Source organism: Lithobates pipiens, unplaced genomic scaffold (assembly GCF_037356315.1).
Source record: "Lithobates pipiens isolate NorthernLeopardFrog02 unplaced genomic scaffold, aLitPip1_a1.2 Scaffold_8, whole genome shotgun sequence".
Lineage (NCBI taxonomy): Eukaryota > Metazoa > Chordata > Amphibia > Anura > Ranidae > Lithobates > Lithobates pipiens.
In genome coordinates, this window is record NW_027507903.1 from 297,273,367 (window position 1) to 297,294,979 (window position 21,613).

Consider the following 21,613-nt stretch of genomic DNA (forward strand, 5'->3'; position numbering starts at 1 on the left):
TCCAGTAATGGTATGGTAGTGCCGGATTTAACTTTTTTATCAAGTAACAGGATAGGTCAATGTTGTTTGAAGCTGATAGATTTTCTGCTAGAGGGTATAACCATCAGGAACTGAAAAAAGTGATTGATGATGTGGGTAACACCTCCAGATCAGTGTGCCTACAAGACAAAAAGCTAAAAAAAAACATTACAGTATCAGAGGATCAGGGTGCGACCAAAAGGGATAAGGAATGGGGATTCATCTCCGACTTCCACATACAGTACAAGGAGGTGGAAGATATTTTCAAACATTGGCCTATCCTGTTACTTGATAAAAAGTTAAATCTGGCACTACCATCCCAACCTCAATTCATTTATAGAAAAGCACCAAGTGTTGGTGACAAAATCATAAAAAATGTCATTGATCCCCCGGGGCCTCCTCCCACTTTTTGGGATCTAAATGTTTTTTTTTGCCTGTCGCAAATGTAAAGCATGTCGAGACCTGTCAGATTTTTGGAAAATTTCTCTTCGCCATCAAATAATTGTGTGTTCACCATCAAACAGTTCATTACGTGTAATAGTACTCACGTTGTATATGCTTTAACATGCCCCTGCGGCTTGATGTACATTGGAAGAACATAGAGAAAACTGAGAGTAAGAATTGCTGAACACATACACAACATCAAGATTGGATATAAAGATCATAACGTGTCGCTGCATTTTAAACTCAAACACAATATGGACGCCACAGGGCTCCAATTTTGGGGAATAGAACAAATTAAACCTCATTGGAGGGGTATCAACTTGGTACGCGAGCTATCAAAACACGAAACTCAATGGATATACTTAATTGATGTTTTAAGCCCTAAAGGCCTTAATATAGAGCTAGACATAAATTGCTTTATAAGTGACACCTAATTGCAAGTTAAGAATAAATAGGGATAATTTTGCTGGCTCTAATTATGTGTATGTGTCTATATATAACATATTTTAACATAATATTTTTTATAAAATTTTGTCCCCATGTTTTTTAATCTATATTTTTGAATTTTTTAATCATTTCAGTTTCATATAGGTCCTTTGCACATATCCATTTGTGCATAATATAAATATATATTTTTATATAGAATCTTGATATAGATTAGGTCTATAATTTTCATAAACAAATAATAGAAAATTTCAAACGAGCGCCCTATTTTATTATTTAATTTTTAGAATTTGACAATCATTCCCTATTTACTAAATAGCTCTATCATTTTAGATTTATTTTAAATTGCTGGATTAAATATGATTCCAAAAAAATAAAAATATCTAGTATTTTCCCCATACACGAACAATCAGATTGATCGATCAAATATTATCACTGTTTTTTAAAAATCATAAGCCATGAAAATTAACATTCCAGGGGTAAATGATAATATATATATACACAATAAATTAGGAATAAATGTTTATAAGATAAGGTAATATAAGACCCCAGACGATGTCCAAGGAGACAAAACGCATCGGGAGAACTCTACTGCTGCCTTTTTATCTGAGAAGCGCTTAATTCACTGCTTAAATGTAAGTGTGATTTAATTTTTAATAAATTTGTTTACTTTACGGAATTACGCTATTTGGCCCAATCTTTTTATTCCGCATGGTTCCTTGAGGGGAGTGGGATCTTTTCCGTGAGCATTGGCTCCGTGTCCAATTCAGTTTGAACAAGTGTGGAGTGACCTTCATCATTGAGGGCTCATCTTCTATGACCTGAGGATTTCTTACCTGTATGACAGAAAAGCGTATTTGACCCTTGGAGCGTATGCTCGCCGGGGTCATTTGGAGTCGGTAAGCTTACATCCTTCTTCTGTGTGTGGCGGTGTCAGCACCAGGGTGTTTTTTGATCAAACATTCTATGGACTGAATGAATATTTTCATCTCTCCATGTTTGCACCAAGGGCGAGCACAATTTTGATCTTCTAGAAAAGGACTTTCTTCTGTTTATACTTATTTGTCTATAGTTACTTTGTATTAGGTATTGTTTCAGATGTTTATTATTTTTAAAAATTTGAATGGGTAAGACATTTAGTCACTATTAGTACACTTTCACATTGTACATGTTTTCTAGCGCAACACTTTTTGCACAAATATAAAAGAATCAGACTTTTCTCGTTCTTTTAGTGTTTATTGTACTGAATAATGGTTTTATTGTATTGAATTGTTTTATGTCATCCTGGGTTGTGTTTGGAAATAGTTAATCTAAACACTATTACATTGAAATATAGTGACATGAATATAAAACATATCTTTAAGGATTATAGATAACATCATACATCCTGTATAGCTCGACTGTTTAGGAGAAGGTTCGCATTGTTTACAACCGCTGCGGTATATTAAACATAGATGTTTGTAGGCATTGGTTACGATTGAAGAGATGCCCTTTCCATCACGCTGCGGTTGATGCGGATTGAACTTAGCTAGACATAGATAAAAGAACACTTCCGGTATTATTGATTACGCCCTCAGACGAAGTCGGAAATTACGAAACGTGACAGGGAGTAATCGTACCGGAAGTGATGCGTGCGCTCCAGACTCTGCGTTCCAGTAAGCCGAGGAAGTAGGAAGTGAACCGCTGCTGTACACAGCAGATGACCGTTGTTCCTCTAACATCCTGGGATCCAGAAATAAGGCACAGTACACACATTTTAACGCTGTTGTTATACTTTTTATTTGGTACGCATATTGGTTTGGGGACTTTTTTTATAATAAATGGTGGAAAGCAGGATTACGCTATGTCTGCATGTTTTATTCCTTTTATGTGATAAACTGGACCCCCATACCGATAGCAGAGACATCTAGTGGCCAAAGAAGAGTTGGTTAATTGGTACATTGAAGGCTCATTATTACAGGCATTTGGTGAGTCCATCCCCAAAGGGGGATCGATTGAATCACAAGCGGTGTATCGTGTGGTGGAAGCTGTTTTCCTCTACTTTAGATCACAATAAGAACTGTTTCATCGAGCACCATTATTTTCTGAACACCGGAAGATATTAATAATTATTCACTTTGGATGGAAGTGTCTATGTGCTGCTATATATAAAAAGTGGACTCTTCGTGTTAAGATTTAAATTTTTTATATATATATTTTTAAACATTGGCAAAAAAGCAGCTGCTTTCGTTATATAATTGGTTTAAAATTGAATGATTGCTAATTTTTTATTTACTTATTTATATTCATTTATTAATTTATTTATTTATCCATAAGCGCTGAGCAGTGTGCCATTAGGGCTGGTTGTTTACACATTTTTTAGCACACTTATCTAAAATAGATTGTGGCACAGGCCTATGCCTTAAAGTGGCAGGTGGCCCTCTTTCCTGTCACGGCCCATTCCACCAGGGCAATTGGAACCTCTTGGGCTTTCCGACATTAAGCGTCAGTCACTCAAGTGTGTAAGGCGGCGACTTGTCATCCATTCACACTTTTACCAAATTCTACACAGTGGATGTAAGCGAATCGTCTGATGCCTGCTTTGGCCGCAAAGTTTTGCAGGCGGCCGTGTAATGTTGCAATTCTGCACTCTTTTCTTTGTTTTACAAAATACAGTTACTTTGAGTATTAATGCACTGTTGCATTTGTTGACCACAAGTTCTGATGCAGTTAGTTAAGATGGTGACTCCCCTGTTAGGGAGCACTGTTGGTTGTGGGTGAAGTTTTATGCTGTTCCCACCCCTTGATATGAGACTGCTTTGGGACGTCCCTATGGTCAAGATTAATGGAGCTGTGTCAGTCAGTAAACGATAGAGAAAATATGATTTTTGTACTCGCCGTAAAATCCTTTTCTTTGAAGTTCACTGACTGACACAGCACCCTCCCCTCCTATTGGTTTACGTTATACTGCTTGTTGCCATACTGAGCTGCAGGAAGCAGGCTGAGGGGTTATTACCAGAGGGACTGTCCCCTGGGCAGAACTGTAAAGCTCTGTTTTTTTCACATGTATGACATGTTCTGCCTAGTCCTCTCTAGTCCTCTCCTGAAGGTGGCTTAATAACTCTACGGTCAAGATTAATGGAGCTGTGTCAGTCAGTGAGCTTCAGAGAAAAGGATTTTACGGTGAGTACAAAAATCCTATTGTATGCATTGATACATATTCAGGCCCCCATACCCTTTTTATGGCCAATAACTTGCATATAAGCCTCTAAAATGGAGACTTCTGATGGGGTCAGGAGTTAGAGGTATGGCTCCGAACTTTTGTGATGTTCAAGAGTTCTGGCGCAAACCGGGGGGGAGGGGGGGGGGGCGGGTGGTGTTCGGTCTAACTCTACCAGTCACTAATGGTGTACCACAAGGCTCTGTACTTGGTCCTGTTCTATTTAATCTTTATGTAAGTGATATAATTGAAGGTTTGTTGAACAAGCTATGTCTTTTTGCTAATGATACAAAGGTGTGTAATAGGGTTGATATCCCTGGAGATGTCTGTAACATGGAACATGACCTGGCATTGCTGGATGATTGGTCAAAGCAGCGGAGACTGCAGTTCAATGTTTTTAAATGTAAAATAATGCCCCTAGGGAAAAAGAATCCCTTTAGAGAGTACAACACTGGGGGTACAGTGTTAGCCAGCACTACAGAAGAAAATGATTTGGGGGTACTTATTACAGATGATTGCATAATGAGCAAACAGTGTGACCAGGCAGTGGGAAAATACAGTAGAATTATAGGAAGCATTACTAGAGGGATCACCAGCAGGAAGAAGGAGGTTCTGATCCCCCATGTGGATCTTTAGTGAGACCTAATTTAGAATACTGTGTCCAGTTCTGGAGACCTCACTTACAAAAAGATAGTAATAATTGGACACAGTGGGTCCGACGTACCCGATGTCCATCGGGATCCATTGATCATTCCCGACAGAGGCAGAGTGGCTGGTCTGCCTATGTAAACAAGGCAGATCGCTATTCTGTCACAAGGGAAGACAGAGACAGTACAAGCACCCCCACACAGAAAGCACTTTCTAGGGACACATATAATCCTTTGATTGCCCCTGATGTTAACCCCTTCCAGACAATGTCATTAGTATAGTGACAGTGCATATTTTTTAGCACTAATAACTGTATTGGTGTCACTGGTCCTCAAAAAGTGTCACTTAGTGTCTGATTTGTCTGCCACAATGTCGCAGTCCCACTATAAGTTGCTGATTGCTGCCATTACTAGAAAAAATAAATAAATAAAAATTCCAGAAAAATATCCCATATTTTGTAGACGCTATAACTTTTGCGCAAACCAATCAATATACTCTTACTGGGATTTTTTATTTTTTTTACCAAAAACATGTAGCAGAATACATATTGGCCTAAACTGATGAAATTAGATTTTTATAAATTTTTGGGGTGTTTTTTTTTTATAGCAGAAAGTAAAAAATATTGTGTTTTTCCCAAAATGTCATTTTTTTTTGTTTATAGCGCAAAAAATAACCGCAGAGGTGATCAAATACCATAAAAAAAGCTCTATTTGTGGGGGAAAAAAAGACATCAATTTTATTTGGGTACAACTTTGCACAACCACACAATTGTTAGTTACAGTTAGGGATGAGCTGAACACCCCCGGTTCGGTTTGCACCAGAACTTTCGAACGGACCCCAAATTCGTACGAACTTTAGAACCCCATTGAAGTCTATGGGACTCGAACGTTCGAAATTAAAAGTGCTAATTTTAACGGCTAATATGCAAGATGCTGTCCTAAAAATGGTTTGGGGACCTGGCTCCTGCCCCAGGGGACATGGGTCAATGCCTAAAATGTTTTAAAAATGGCCGTTTTGGCGGGAGCACTGATTTTAATGATGATTAAAGTGAAAAAAAAAGTGAAATATTCCTTTAACCACTTTCAGACCGGACCAATTTGCTGGTCAAAGACCAGACCACTTTTTGCGATTCGGCACTGCGTCGCTTTAACTGACAATTGCACGGACGTGCAACGTGTCTCCCAAACAAAATTGATGTCCTTTTTTTCCCACAAATAGAGCTTTCTTTTGGTGGTATTTGATCACCCCTGCGTTTTTTATTTTTTGCGCTATAAACAAAAATAGAGCGACAATTTTGAAAAAAACGCATTATTTTTTACTTTTTGTTATAATAAATATCCCCCAAAAATATATAAAAAAACATTTTTTCCCTCAGTTTAGGCCGATACGTATTCTTCTACATATTTTTTGTAAAAAAAAAATCGCAATAAGCGATTATTGATTGGTTTGCGCAAAAGTTATAGCGTTTACAAAATAGGGATAGTTTTATAGCATTTTTATTAATAACTTTTTATTATTTTTTTTTTTACTAGTAATGGTGGCGATCAGCGATTTTTATTGTGACTGCGACATTGTGGGGGACCCATCGGACATTTTTGACACATTTTTGGGACCATTGTTATTTATACAGTAATCACTGCTATATAAATGCAGTGATTCCTGTGTAAATGACACTGGCAGTGAAGGGGTTAACCAGTGGGTGGCAGTGTAGGGGTTAAGTGTTCCTAGGGGTGTGTTACTAACTGTGGGGGGGTTGGACTTTCATTTAGTGAACACTGATCTCTGCTCCAATCACATGGAGCAGAGATCAGCGTCACTAGTTGCTAGGCAGAATGGAGAAATGCTGTTTACTCGGCATTTCCTCCATTCGGCCGCTCCGTGAGACGATCGCGGGGATGCCCGCGGCGATCGAGTCCGCGGGACCCGCGACCGGACTCACGGGGGTCCCGACCAGCGCGGGAGCGCGCCGCCGCCGGCGCGCTCCCGATGGCAGGGCGGCATTGAATATTGGACGTACCTGTACGCCAATATGCCTGCCCGTGCCATTCTGTCGACGTACATCGTCGTGCGCTGGTCGGGAAGTGGTTAAATATCGTGCCTGGGGGTGTCTGTAGTATGCCTGTGAAGTGCCACGTGTTTCCCGTGTTTAGAACAGTCCCTGCACAAAATGACATTAAACGGAAATAACATCATTTAAAACTGCTTGCGGTTTTAATGTTATATCTGGTTCCTGCAATATGGTTGAAAATCATTGAGAAAAATGGCATGGGTAGCCCTCCCTGCCCATTACCAGCCCCTTTGGGTCTTGTACGCATATTAAGGGGAACCCCGTACCCATATTAAAAAAAGGAAATGCGTGTGGCCCCCAGGCCCTATATACGCAGCAGTATACAAGTGGTGCAAACAAGACAGGGACTGTGTAGGTTTGTTGTGTTAAGTTGAATCTGTTTGTAATTTTCAACTGGTACATTATTAAAGTGTAGCTCCAGTCAAAAAAACTATTTTTAAGCTTTTTGGAAAACATAGGGAAGGGTTAACACCCCTGTATAATTTGTTTTGTCGTCCATCTTTTTTCATCTCACTTGCTGTTGTCTCCTTCCGTTTGCAAGTAGGATATGTTTGTAAGTTGGATGTTTGAAAGTAGGGGCCTGCCCTATATGCTCTGCAGAAATGGCGGAACAAGGTGTTGGTTTTGCCACAACATTGTAAGCCCTCAAAGTGACTCTTGGTGGGCGCTGGAGCGCCCTGCTGTGAACGATTATATCAAGAATTGTAATTACATGCCATTGTTGAACAGTGGTAGAAAAATTTACCTTTGGTGGTTGTGGTGCTGGTGCCACAACACTATAAGTCCTCACAGTTACTCTGGGTGGGCACAGGAACGGGCCCTCCTGTGAAATATTATATCAAGAATTGTAATTACATGTCCCTGTTAAACAGGGTCAGAAAAATTGGGCCTTAGGCACAGGTGCTGGTGCCACAACACTGCAACCTCTCCCATATACTCTAGTCTTATTGCAGGAATTAGCCCTGCTGCAAAGCATTGCATCAAAAATTGTAATTAAATGCCCCTGTTAAACAGGGGCAGAAAAATTGGGCCTTAGGTGCTGGTGCCACGACACTGCAACCTCTCCCATATACTCTAGTCTTATTACAGGAATTAGCCCTGCTGCAAAGCATTGCATCAAAAATTGTAATTAAATGCCCCTGTTAAACAGGGGCAGAAAAATTGGGCCTTAGGTGCTGGTGCCACGACACTGCAACCTCTCCCATATACTCTAGTTTTATTGCAGGAATTAGCCCTGCTGCAAAGCATTGCATCAAAAATTGTAATTAAACGCCCCTGTTAAACAGGGGCAGAAAAATTGGGCTGATGGCATCACCCAGAACCAGAAATGTTCTTCCAACATATCAGCGGAGGAGGAAGAGGATAGACAATCAACATAACAGGACAATCACTCAGCATCAGCATAGGCAGTCTTGAAGGGATGTGATATTTCAAAATAAATTATTCGGTTACATCAGCTTCAGGTGCTTGGTAGCTGTGGGTTATCCAAGACTGATTCATCTTGATGAAGGTCAGTCGATCAACTGATTCGGTGGACAGGCGCACCCTGTGATCGGTAACAAAGCCACCAGCAGCACTGAAGGTGCGTTCCGAAAGAACGCTGGATGCAGGACAGGCCAGTAGCTCAATTGCATACTGTGCAAGCTCTGGCCAGTGATCCATCCTCAAGACCTAGTAAGCCAGAGCATTTTCGGTGGGAAAGGTGTCCAAGTCTGACCTTGCCCCTAGGTATTCCTGCCCCATGTAAATCAGACGCTGGCGATGGTTGCTGGAACCGATCATACCTTGGGGCTGCGGACTAAAAAATTGTCTGAAGGCATCAGTCAGACGGCCACCTTCTCCACCGCTCCTTCTGACCGATGCCTCAGCAACATGTTGTCCAGGACCAGGAGTTTGTAACCTCCCAGTCTCTGGGAACGCGTTGCACAGACCTTTCTGCAAGGCCTTCCCGGAGATGTCTCATCCTCTGCTCCCTCTGCGACGGCAAGATAAGGTTGGCAACCTTACCCTTGTACCGTGGATCAAGGAGAGTGGCCAGCCAGTAATGGTCCCTCTCCTTGATCCGAAGAATACGAGGATCCTTCCGCAGGCTTTGCAGGATCAGGGAGGCCATGCAGCGTAGGTTAGCTGAGGCATTCGGTCCGGAGTCCTCTGGGTCACTAAGGACAACATGATCCGCAGCTACCTCCTCCCAGCCACGTACAAGTCCACGGGTTTCTTGGGACTGTAAATCATCCCTACAAGACTGCTGCTGCTGCTGATGCTGAGTGCCAGCCTCCACCTCCATGCTGACACAATCATCATCATCCTCCTCCTCCTCTTCCTCCTCCTCATCCTCTTCCTGTGTGATGGGTGGCACAGCAGGAATACTGTCTGGATAAATGGGGCCTTGAGAGGCAAGGAAGTCCTCCTCTTCCTGCCTCTGTTCTGCCTCAAGTGCCCTGTCCATTATTCCACGCAGCGTATGCTCCAAGAGGTGGACAAGAGGTACAGTGTCACTGATGCATGCACTGTCACTGCTCACCATCCTTGTGGCCTCCTCCTCCAACGGTGACAGGACAGTGCATGCATCCCTGATCATGCCCCACTGGCGTGGTGAGAAAAAGCCGAGCTCCCCTGACCCTGTCCTGGTGCCGTAGTCGCACAGGTACTCATTGATGGCCCTCTGCTGCGTGTGCAGCCGCTGCAGCATGGCCAACGTTGAGTTCCATCTGGTGGGCATGTCACATATAAGGCGGTTCTTGGGCAGGTTCAACTCCTTTTGGAGCTCAGCCAGCCGAGCACAGGCATTAAATGATCGGCGGAAATGCACACAGACTTTCCTGGCCTGCTTCAGGACATCCTGTAAGGCCGGGTACCTGCCCAAGAACCGCTGCATCACCAGGTTAAGGACGTGAGCTACACAGGGCACATGGGTCAGTTGTCCCTGTCGGAGGGCGGAGAGGAGGTTGGTGCCATTGTCGCAAACCACCATTCCTGGCTTAAGCTGGCGTGGCGTCAACCACCTCTCGGCCTGCCCCTGCAAAGCTGACAAAACATCCACCCCAGTGTGGCTCCTGTCCCCCAAACAAACCAGCGCAAGCACGGCATGGCATCGTTTTGCCTGCGTACTTGCGTAGCCCCTGGAACGCTGACATGGCACTGCTGGTTCTGAGGACAGAGCACTGGAAGAGGCCATGGAGGAAGAAGAAGAGGAGGGGGTGGAGGAGAGAGGTGTGTCAGCATTTTGGAGGCGTGGTGGCGGAACAACCTCCAACACTTCTGCACCTTGTCCTGCATCCTTCCCAGCTGCCAGAAGAGTGACCCAATGGGCCGTGAAAGACAGGTAACGTCCCTGTCCATGCCTGCTGGACCATGAGTCAGCGGTAATATGCACCTTACCGCTGACCGCCCTGTCCAGCGAGGCAAGGACATTGCCTTCCACATGCCGGTAGAGAGCCGGAATCGCCTTCTGTGAGAAAAAGTGGCGTTTGGGGACCTGCCACTGAGGAACCGCACATTGTACAAACTCACGGAAGGGGGCCGAGTCTACCAACTGAAAAGGCAGCAGTTGAAGTGCTAGCAATTTAGCCAAGCTAGCATTCAACCGCTGAGCATGTGGATGGCTGGGAGTGAACTTCTTTCGCCGGTCCAGCAGCTGGGGCAGGGACATTTGCCTGCTATAATCGTACGTGGGTGTACTGCTAGCAGAGTGCCCGGAAGCACTTGGCTGTGACACACCTAATTCTACACCTTCATTCCTCTCAGAGCAGGTTTCAGAGAGGACTGAAGGTCTAGTGGGGTTGGAGATGCCAGCTGATGAGGAGCAAGGAGAGGTCCGCTTTGTTCTTTGGTGTGGGTCTTTGAGGTACGCTTGCCAACGAGCTGCATGGCAGGTCAACATATGTCTGGTCAAGCATGTGGTGCCCAAGCGGTTGAGACATATGTTGCAAATAGCAGCGGTGCGATCTGATGCACTTGTCTCAAAAAAGGCCCACACCAAAGAACTTTTAGAATAACGCGCAGAGGCAGCGCCCTGCACAGGCGGAGCTCTGCGGTGTGATTCAGCCAGTGTGCTGCCCCTAACCTGGCCCCCGGAGGGCATCCTGCCTCGTTGGACATGTGCCTCCTCCTCCTCCTCCTCTCTCCTACCAGGCACCCACGTGGAGTCAGTGCCCTCATCATCCCCTCCCTCTTCATCACTGTAGCAAACCTGGCAGTATGCTGCAGCTTGTGAAACATGACTGCCAGATTGCTGTCCTTCTTGAGCATCCCCTCTCTCTGCATTCACGCTACTGCCTTCCTCTAGCTGAGTATCATCATCAGAGCTTACAAAACCCTGGGCATCCTCCTGGAGCATGTACCCAACACTGTGCTCAAAGAGTTCAGGAGACTCCTCAGGAGGACGTGGTGGGTCTAGGGAAGGAGTCACTGATGATGACATTGAGACGAGGGAAGACGATGCTTTGGCAGCTGCTTTGCTAGTACCCTGAGACTGGGTGAGAGAGGATGAGGAGGATGAAGAGGGCTTGGTCATCCACTCTACCAAGTCGTTGGCATGTTGCGGCTCAACATGTCCAGCTGCCGAAAAGAAGGACAAGCGTGTCCCATGGCCACGTGCTGATGATGACGATGCACCGCGTCCACGACCAGCACTGTTGTCTCTAGACACAGAGCCTGCTTGCCCTCTTTTATCGGCTTGCGCCTGTCTGCCTCTCCTTGCTGGCCTTCCAGACATGGTAATGGCCTGAAGGGAGTTGGGTAAAACAGCAATTGGGTAGTGTATATTGTGCTGGAGGCACACAACACCCACTAACTCCTGCAGATGTCTTTATTATAGAACACCAGCAATAAAGGGTAGATAAAGGGGTATACTGTACTGGAGGCACACAACACCCACTAAGCCCTGCAGATGGCTCTATTAGAGAACAGCAATAAAGGGTAGATACAGGTGTATATTGTGCTGGAGGCACACAACACCCACTAACTCCTGCAGATGCCTTTATTATAGAACACCAGCAATAAAGGGTAAATACAGATGTATACTGTGCTGTGCTGGAGGCACACACAACTTCCAATAACTCCTGCAGATGGCTCAAATAGAGAAGAGCTATGTAGGTGGATATAGTGTGTACTGGGTACAGAGCACGCAGACAGCACGCACAAGCTCCTAACACTGACTGCAAGCTCTATTGTAATAGATAGATATATCGCTATCTATATTGGTGAGGTGAATATAGCGGTGTATACTGCGGTCAGGGCACGTAGACAACAACCACTACAGAAGAGCAAGATCGAAAAATCGGCCGATAACGATCGGTATATACTGTGTTGAAGGTACACAGAACACCCACTAACTGCTTCAGACGCCAACACACTACACAAGGCCGCCGCGCTGGCGGCCTTATATAGTGTGGGGCGTGTACTACACAGCCTGAGCTATGATTGGCCATAGGCATTCTGCCTGTGGCCAATCATGGCTCTCCTCGCTGCCGGCGCTGTGATTGGCCAAGCATGCGGGGTCACAGTGCATGCTTGGCCAATCAGGAGCCAGCAATGCACTGCGCCATCGCAGTGCATTGTGGGCCGTGAGCGCCACACGAATTTGGCGCGAACGGCCCATAACGCTCGGAATTCGCCGAACGGGCGAACAGCCGATGTTCAACTCGAACGTATGTTCGACTCGAACACGAAGCTCATCCCTAGTTACAGTACACAGTGCCATATCGCAAAACATGGCCTGGTCATGAAGCGGGGGTAAGCCTTCCGGGACTGACGTGGTTAATATGTAGTTTGATAGTTTGGAAGATGGCATTTAAACCTGTGTGGGTGTGTGTTCATGTCGACAATTATTTCCCATATCCCTGTATATTGTGTTCACCATGTACAGACGGAGGAAAAAAGGGAAAGGGGAGACATGATTGAAGCCTTTAAATATATCAGGTGAATAAGGTTCAGGAGGGCAGTTTTTTCAATATGAAATTTTAGAAATAATTATTTTACTGAAAGGGTAGTTGATGCTTAGAATAAACTTCTGCAGAGGTAGTGAGACAGTCAACAGTACATTGCTTCAAACATGTTTGGGAAAAAACTTAGATCTATGTATAGACATAAAAGTTAACACAAAAAACAAACAAACAAACAAGAAAAATGGGCAAACTCAATGGACTGCTCAGTCCTTGTTCTGCCGTCACTTTTCTATGTTTCTAATTGGCCTACTGGTATCCCCCTTATGCTATGAATGGTATGCCCAGATTTGGCAGGTAAAACTGTATTGCTAGAAATAGGTTTCCTGTAAAGGCCAGACATAATCCATCCCTCTCCACCCCAAAGTATAACATCAAGAAAGGAGACTGAATCCTGACTCATTTGTACACTAAATTTCAGATTCAAGTGATTTTTATTCAAATTGGGCAATTTTGAAGACTTTCTAGCCTATCTACAAGAATATACAGTATAACAATAGGTCATTATTGTAGCAACAATAAAATTAGGTGAATGGTTTCATCAAAGGATTTATACCTCCAAAGATGCGGCCCCTTTCGCACCAACCCATATATAGTTGGGCGAGAGGTGGAAAAACAGGCACCTCTAGAGGTAGGAATCCCCATTAAAGGAGAAAAAGTTGTGCATTAAAAGATGTAGCACCCTCTAGCTGGTGTGATAGGGGTAAATAGTTAGCTGTTAGTGTAAGTAAATTGGCTTGGCTGAGAGACAGGCCTGGGCTGAATCAGGGTCAGGGTTGAGTGATTCGGGCAGGCTGAATGACTCAGAAAGCAGAATCTTTGGTGCCTCTCCCTGTTCTGGAACATTGGAGAAGCTCCAGATGTAGTGGGAGGAGGCTAGTCTGAGCTGCTTGGCATATTTATGAGGGCCACCTCAGAAATAGGAATGAGTCATGTCAGCAGGGGCAGTTGGGTGGAAGATGGAGATAGAGTGCTGAGGAATCTGTCTGAGGCCCACATGGCATCCCGTAGTCTGGGGGGGGGGGGGGTAACTTTGGCCTGGGATCGGGTGCTGGAAGGATCCCCTTCCCGGAGGCATGGGAGATCTCCTGAGAAGTCAGCCGGGTGGGCCTCTTTTTCAGACTCTGTGTTTACTAGTTAAAAACTATTTTAACGCACACAGCGTGCACACACGTTCCTGCGCAGATTATAACGACCATGTTGGAGATTGGTACATATGCCAGGTCTTTGCTCATTCCTCTTTTGGTTAGTCCCCTGACAATACCGCACCTTTACTGCATCTGAACCATGCATCTACCACATACCTGTGCCAAGACTATACTGTACCTATACTGCATGCAGGTTAACTGGGACATCAATGCAGGTTAAGCACATCAACGCTCTTGCCTAGTTACTAACCATATTGGGTGACAATATATTAAGTTTGTCCTTACTACCCTGTTTTGGTGCCTATTTTCTTCGATTTAGCACTACTATTGGGTACTAAGTATTACATTTGGTGACTCCCTATGATATTGCAAGTTTGTACAATCAACCTGTTGTGTCAGAGGGGTTGAGGTTCCTGAGAAGGTCCAGGCAAAGAACAGAGGACCCATCCTATCCAGCTCCTGGGGGGTAGCACTACACCTGTAATTAAAATCACAAAAAATAAAACATAAAATAAAAAATAAAATAAAAACACTATGCTTACCTTTCCTTTGGCCTGTGTCTTGAAGCGCCGCTGCTCTTCAGCCACTACAGGCATTCCATATCTCCAGCTGTGTGAATGCCTAGCCACCAGAAGGGTAGGTATAATGCCACTTATTTTTTCAGGCATGTCTTTTTTTTCTATTTTGACACTGTAGTGACAACTTCATCTTCAGAGAGGAAAGTAGTTTTCCTAAACCAAAAGCATTTCAGGGACAAGCTAAAAAACGTGGCCTAATCCTCCAAAAACTGTCAGTGTCTCTTGAATTGGAGGGTAGCTGACAGCTCTAAATGCAACAGTCAACTCTTCTCCAAGATTCAAGTCAGCTTCACATTTTTCTGACAGCAAACGTCATAGAGAAAATGCAGTTCTGTAAACAGTATATCAAGCAAAGCTTAATCTATACATTTCTACATAATTTTTTTTTTTTTGCTACCTGGGACCTACTCCAACATTATTTCTGGCATTGTAAGCCATATAAAATACTGCCCCCTCCACGCACACACACGCTTTTTTATTTTTTTGTTTTACATTAATCATTTCCGTTGGACATTCTAGAAAGAACAAGTGATTAGCTGCCTCCCGGGCTGCGTTCAGGTGGGTCTGTTTCTATGAAATGACATTATAAGTGTAATCATGACGATTACCTTTTAAAATCAGACAACTATAAATATTTATAAATTTAGTAGGGCTCAGAAATTGTGCTGTTGCTATAGCAACCATAAAATTGAGGAGGCGGTTCGCTTTCTTTGTATTCTATGCCCTCACTCGTCTCCTCTGTTTCTCTCTATTTGAGAAAGGGGCACAGGGCTTTGTGCTTAAAATCATATATTGTTAACATATTGTATTTTAAAGGGAAAAAAAATGTTCCCTAAGTGCATGCTACACCGTGTGAGGGAACGGTAAACATACACCTAATAAAAAAAAGATTGATCATGGCTAAATTATTAACATAGATTCAATAAAGAGATACATTTGACATGATTTGCTTTTGTACAGCCTGGCACACAGAATTTTTTAGTCAGAGATGTTGCTGTTAATGATAATTCCCCTAGCTGATCATCTGCTAAATTTAAACTGCTTATAGATTTAATGGGAATTTTTTCATGTGAAAGGTGAATAGAAACATAGACATCCCTTAAAGGGTAACTCCACTTTCGTGGGAGAAAAAAAACAGCAAATAAAAAAATATATATATATATATACAGCGTATACAATTGCGACACAAGTCATATTGTAATTGAATGTTATTAAAAATTACCTTTCCTTTTCAATCTGCAGCCACTGTAATTTTCTGTAAAATGCATGGTACTTTTCTGTAAAATGCATGCAATATGGCTACCTGGAGATGTTCTGTGCACCAAATATGTACAGAACACCCCCCAGAAATATCATTTTCTGCTTGTGTGATTGGCTTACTGATTTTCCTAGAAATCTGCACTCAAATATAAGTCAAATTTCAGGCATCCTCTGCAAAAAAGTGAGATACTCCCAATAGGAAATCATGTCTAAAGGGATGCACACCCTGCAATTTTCCTGAATAGAGCCCTGCAGGTGCAGAAGCTGATTGATGATTATGAAACCACTCCCATTAAATTAATTTAAAACATGGACACAGACAAACACACAGGGATAGCTTCTGAATAACAAAAGGTAGGAATCTGCAAAAAAGTTTGTTGAAATCCTTGCAATGTACATAGATCTGATAAGGTATGTGCAACGCTAATCTAAATGAGAAGTACCTGTAATGCTACAAGGTAAGCTAAAGTGTAAACCAATCAATAAAAATCAGTGATGTGATAAACATATAAACAATGTCATGAATAGTATATAACCTCATATTCATACATTTTCAAACATGTGATCTTGAGAGTTAAATAAACATACATAAGAAATGACAAAAAAAGTGCAATAGCAAGAGAGAAAGAGTCCTATTAGGTCCAAATAAAGTGAAAAACAAATGTTCAAATAAGTGATCCAGAAGGAAGGAAGATGAGTCCCAATGGCAACAGTAAGAATCACCACTGCAGAAGATTCAACCACCAGCAGCTATGAGGAGGCTTACCGTAACGTGTGGAATCAGTCAGGCTTATGCCCAATGACCCAACACATGCAGGAGGTGTAAATACACCAATGAGATGGAGCTTACACACCACTTCTTCCTGGTCACTATAGGGGATGAGCCCTCCATCCGTTCCATGGCTCAGTCATGAGACAACTGTATAGGACTGGCAACCTCAGACCAAAGGCTGGGCAGTGTCTTCCTTAAACCACTCAAACAGTATTTCCAAAAGAGACAAAATGCTCCACATGTAAAACTGTAGGGTATAACATTTATTACAGAAATAAAATCCAGAACACCCACATTTCCATAGATAAAAAGCCCTTGACAAATAATCTTTCATGTAGCAACTAGTAGAACCCAATGTCTCAATCTGCCGCGTTTTGTCTCAACAGACATCATCTAGGATGTGATGTCATGGTCATTGCGCTTAAATAGAAAATATGGCCCCCAGATAGATTACCAACCTGTGACACTGTGTGTGTGTAATTATACAATTGCTTCATGGATAGCAAGATGGCGTGGACGCGTACAGATCAAGCCTCATTCTGAAAATCAAGCTACATCTGTCACATCATCGGCACCTTGCTTCCTGGATGGAAAAATGGCTCGAACATGTGCGGGTCAAGCCTTGTTCTGAAAATTGGGCTGACATGTACATCCGCAATGTTACTGGCCCATTTCATCAATAAACACCCAGAAATTATATTACCAACCCTCAAATTAAAAAAAAGAAAGGGGGTGAAACCAATAACGGTTAAACCACACTTAGACAGCATTTGTTCTGTATTTAAATTGGGCTTATATGAAAACATATGTAAACATCCCTTGTAATAGAAATATGGCATGATCGGACCTATATACAGTGAGATATGGGGTCAATAAGACCCCATATCTCACCTCTAGGCTGGGAAGCCTAAAATAAAAAAAATAAAAAAAATGATCCTGGCTTCCTAGCCAAATCGGCGCCGTTATTTTGAATGCAGAGGCCGGGCGTGACGTCATAACATCGTGACCGGCCTCCGAACGATCATAGAGACTCCGGGGACGATCTGGTCTGCCGGAAATCTCTATGGTATTATCTGGGGGCCGGCGGATCCTGTGACCGGCTTGCCGATGGAAGCAGTGAGTCGGTAGAAGCACCGGAGGGCGGGCGCCTCCCGTAAGAACGATCAAGCGGCGGGAACAGCCGCTATGATCGTTCTTATGGTGCAGGGAATCGCCGGCTGAAAACGCCGATATCTGAATGATGTCTGTGGCCTCAGGCATCGTTCAGATATACCCCCGGAAAGTCAAGGATGTCCCTGGACGTACCTTAGGCGGGAAGTGGTTAAGAACCAAGTCCCTATATACATTAACCACTTCAACCCCGGAAGATTTGGCTGCTCAATGACCAATGTCACTTTAACTGACAATTGCACGGTCGTGCGACGTTGTACCCAAACAAAATTTATGTCCTTTTTTCACACAATTAGAGCTTTCTTTTGATGGTATTTGATCATCTCTGCGTTTTTTTTAGCGCTATAAACGAAAAACTATTTTGAAAAAACTCAATATTTTGTACTTTTTGCTATAATAAATATCCCCAATTTTTTTTTTTAAAAAAGGAAATTTTTTCCTCAGTTTAGGCCGATATGTATTCTTCTACATTTGTTTGGTAATAAAAATCTCAATAAGTGTATATTGATTGGTTTATGCAAAAGTTATAGCGTCTACAAAATAGGGGAAAGATTTATGGCATTTTTATTATTATATTTATTTTTCACTAGTAATGGCGATGATCAGTGATTTTTATCGGGACTGTGACATTATGGCAGACAGATCGGACACTTTTGACACATTTTTGGGACCATTGTCATTTATACAGTGATCAGTGCTCTACAAATGCACTGATTACTTTGTAAATGTCACTGCCAGGGAAGAGGTTAACACTAGGGGGCGTTCAAGGGGTTAACTGTGTTCCCTTGTGTGTGTTCTAACTTTAGGGGAATGGGACTGACTAGAGGAACTCACAAACTGTCTCTCCTCTCCTCACAGAACAGGGATTTGCATGTTTACACACACATGTCCCTGTTATGGCTCTCGTGCTCGCGAATACGCGCGTCCGGCAGTCATCACGCATATAATCACGTGGCCAGTGGTCATCACGCGTATCAGCACCCCAGAAAAGCAGCAGGCGTGTGCGCGCCTGCTATCCCACCTAAAGGGACCGTCGTAGGAACGTGCCGACCTGCCACAGTATAATGACATCAGCTGGTCGGCAAGTGGTTAATGGTGGGAGCCATAGGAACTGGTGGATTAAAAAGAGATGGGTTTAACAGACCAGAATGAACTGTTCTAGAAGGAGCAGTTCTTGATGATCCCTTAAAGGGTTGGTGATCAGATAGCATTGAATGTTAATCTTTCTGATATATTTATGTATAAACTTGTACAATTTCTTAAAAGGAGCAAATTTAAGACCCTTATCCAGAATCATCTTTTCATCTTTGTTTAATTCTTTGTTACTAAGGTTAAACATTCCTTGACAGGCCATGTTCTCCTTTTTCCTTTGAATTCTCCGCCCTCCTTGGGAGCCTCTCTTAGGTCTGGAATGATGGAGAAAATGGTGGTGGCACTTCCAGCATAAAATAATTACTTTATTGAAATTCCTTTAAAAAATAGACAATGACATGACATGCAGCCAGCTCAAAAAGTTCAGCAAGCACGTTTCACACACCTGTGCTTAGTCATTGATGATTAACTCAGGGTTACATGCCGGCTTATAGCTCTGAGGCTGCAGGGGAAGCACACTGATGTTACTGCCCCATAAACCTCATAGCCCGCAAGGCAATTCAGGTACATAGCATCTAAACAATATAAAAACCAAACACATATCAAAAGAAAATATCAAAGAAAAAATATAATGTGTATACCAATACATGAATAGATCAAGTGTATATAACCATTAAAGTGGTTGTAAACCCTTTTTTGGGACTTCTACCTATAGGTAAGCCTAGAATAAGGCTTACCTATATGTAGTGGGAATATCTCCTAAACGTGTGCCGTTTAGGAGATATTTGACTTGTAGTCCACTGAAAAAGTGAATGGTGCATGTGCGGGGAAGAAACGAAACTCCATGCCGTTTCTTCCCTAGCGTGTGCCGTTACTGTGCGCATGCGTGGGAGTGACGTCACACGGCTCTGGGGAATCACAGAGCCGGAGTCCGCAACCCAGAAGGAAGAGGGGCTTGAAGATGGATGCTGCCTACACAGGGGACATCGCTGGATTCTTTTGCAGGTAAGCCCATTATGCTTTTCATTTGCAGGCTATACAGGGAGCAAAAGAGGAATTAAAACCCATCACTGTTTACTTCCTGTTTAATATATAAACCAAATGTGTATATATTGCTAGAAAAATGAAAAATATCCACAATAGAAAAGCTTCAAATTAAACAAACGGAATACCCGTGAGGGGAGCTGCAGGGAGAAGGAAAGGAAAACTAACCCCCACCCACATGCAGCACTACACACAGGCAGATCCAACCGATTAAACAATCCTATGTGTTAAAAAAATTCCATAGACATGTATACATTATATGTGGATACTAATTGTAAGATACAAAATATAAAATAAAAAAATTGTAAATTAAACGCTGCACTTTAGAATATTACACAATAAATGTGTGCTGAAAGTGACATAGATGTGATATGACAAAAATAAAACAGTAAATATGTCAATTAAAACATTAATAATAAAGTGCTCATGTGCATCCAAGTGCTTTGTAACACAGATATAAGTGTCCGGTGGTATATAGGGAACAACACTAGTCCCACTTTAAATAGCAAAAAGTGCTATTGTGCAAAAAAAAAGTCTTTTTATAAAACAATGCTTGACAGTCCTGTTGAAAAAAGTGCATATGCGTGGTATCCAGTAACAGCACTAATGACATGCTTATAAATCCATGCATCTAGAAAAAATTGACAGGTGTTGCAGATCATGCATTTGTACACTTATTCCAGTGACTCCCTAGGTATTGAATGCTCACCTTGGAGGGTGTGACTTAGCAATTACGCTCAGTCAATACACGCTTGTGAACCACCCCTGGGTTCTACAATGGTAAGAGGATCCTGGGCTTCCCATGCAGTATCTCGGGCATAATGGGGAATAAAAAGCCTCGATAGTGTGATATCGCTTTAAACGTTTTATTTAAACAAATAAGAACAATCCCCCAACAGGGTACTCACATATACCAGGTGCGACAGTGCACAATTATGTGTATGGCATGAAATATTACAGTGGCTGGTTTTGGAATGGTACACTCATGTGCACGTGGATGCACATGAAAGCTTTATTATTAATGTTTTAATTGACATAGTTATTGTTTATTTTTGTCATATCACATCTATGTCACATATGTCACTTACATCACGTTAACACTACATGTGTTTGTTTCAATTTGCAGCACGCATTTATTGTGTAATATTCTAAAGCGCAGCGTATAATTTACTATATTTTTCTATCTGCACCAGCTTATGGGACTTGTGTAACGCTTGCAGCTGGTTAGTGATATCTATTAGGCTTTAGGCTGGGTTGATTGAGGCTCACAGGAATTTTATTACTTCCCTAAAATATAAAAGAGAGTAACTTTTCAATGTATCTAAAAGAGAAAAAATTTTTTTTTTAGGGCCGGTTCACACAGGGGGCGACACGAGGCGACACGACTTGCCGTGCCGCGACCTGACAAGTCGCCCCCGTTCTGTACAATGGAACCGTTCTAAGAGGAGCGACTCGAGTCGCTCCGACTAAGAAAAAAGGTTCCTGTACTACTTTTGAGCGACCTCGGGGCGACTTGCATTGACTTCTATACAGAAGTCATTTGCAAGTCGCCGCTGAGGTCGCGGCAGGTCGCGGCGAGGCAAGTCGTGTCGCCTCGTGTCGCCCCCTGTGTGAACCGGCCCTTAATCCCACCGTTTTAGTACTAATCAAATATTTATATATCTTAGAATTATACCCTCCACGTAATGCAGACTCCCTGTAAAGATTAACAATAAAGACATTATATTAGATGACAAGGAGGAATAGAAAAAGGCTATCACTGGAAAAAAGATGGAAAAAAAAT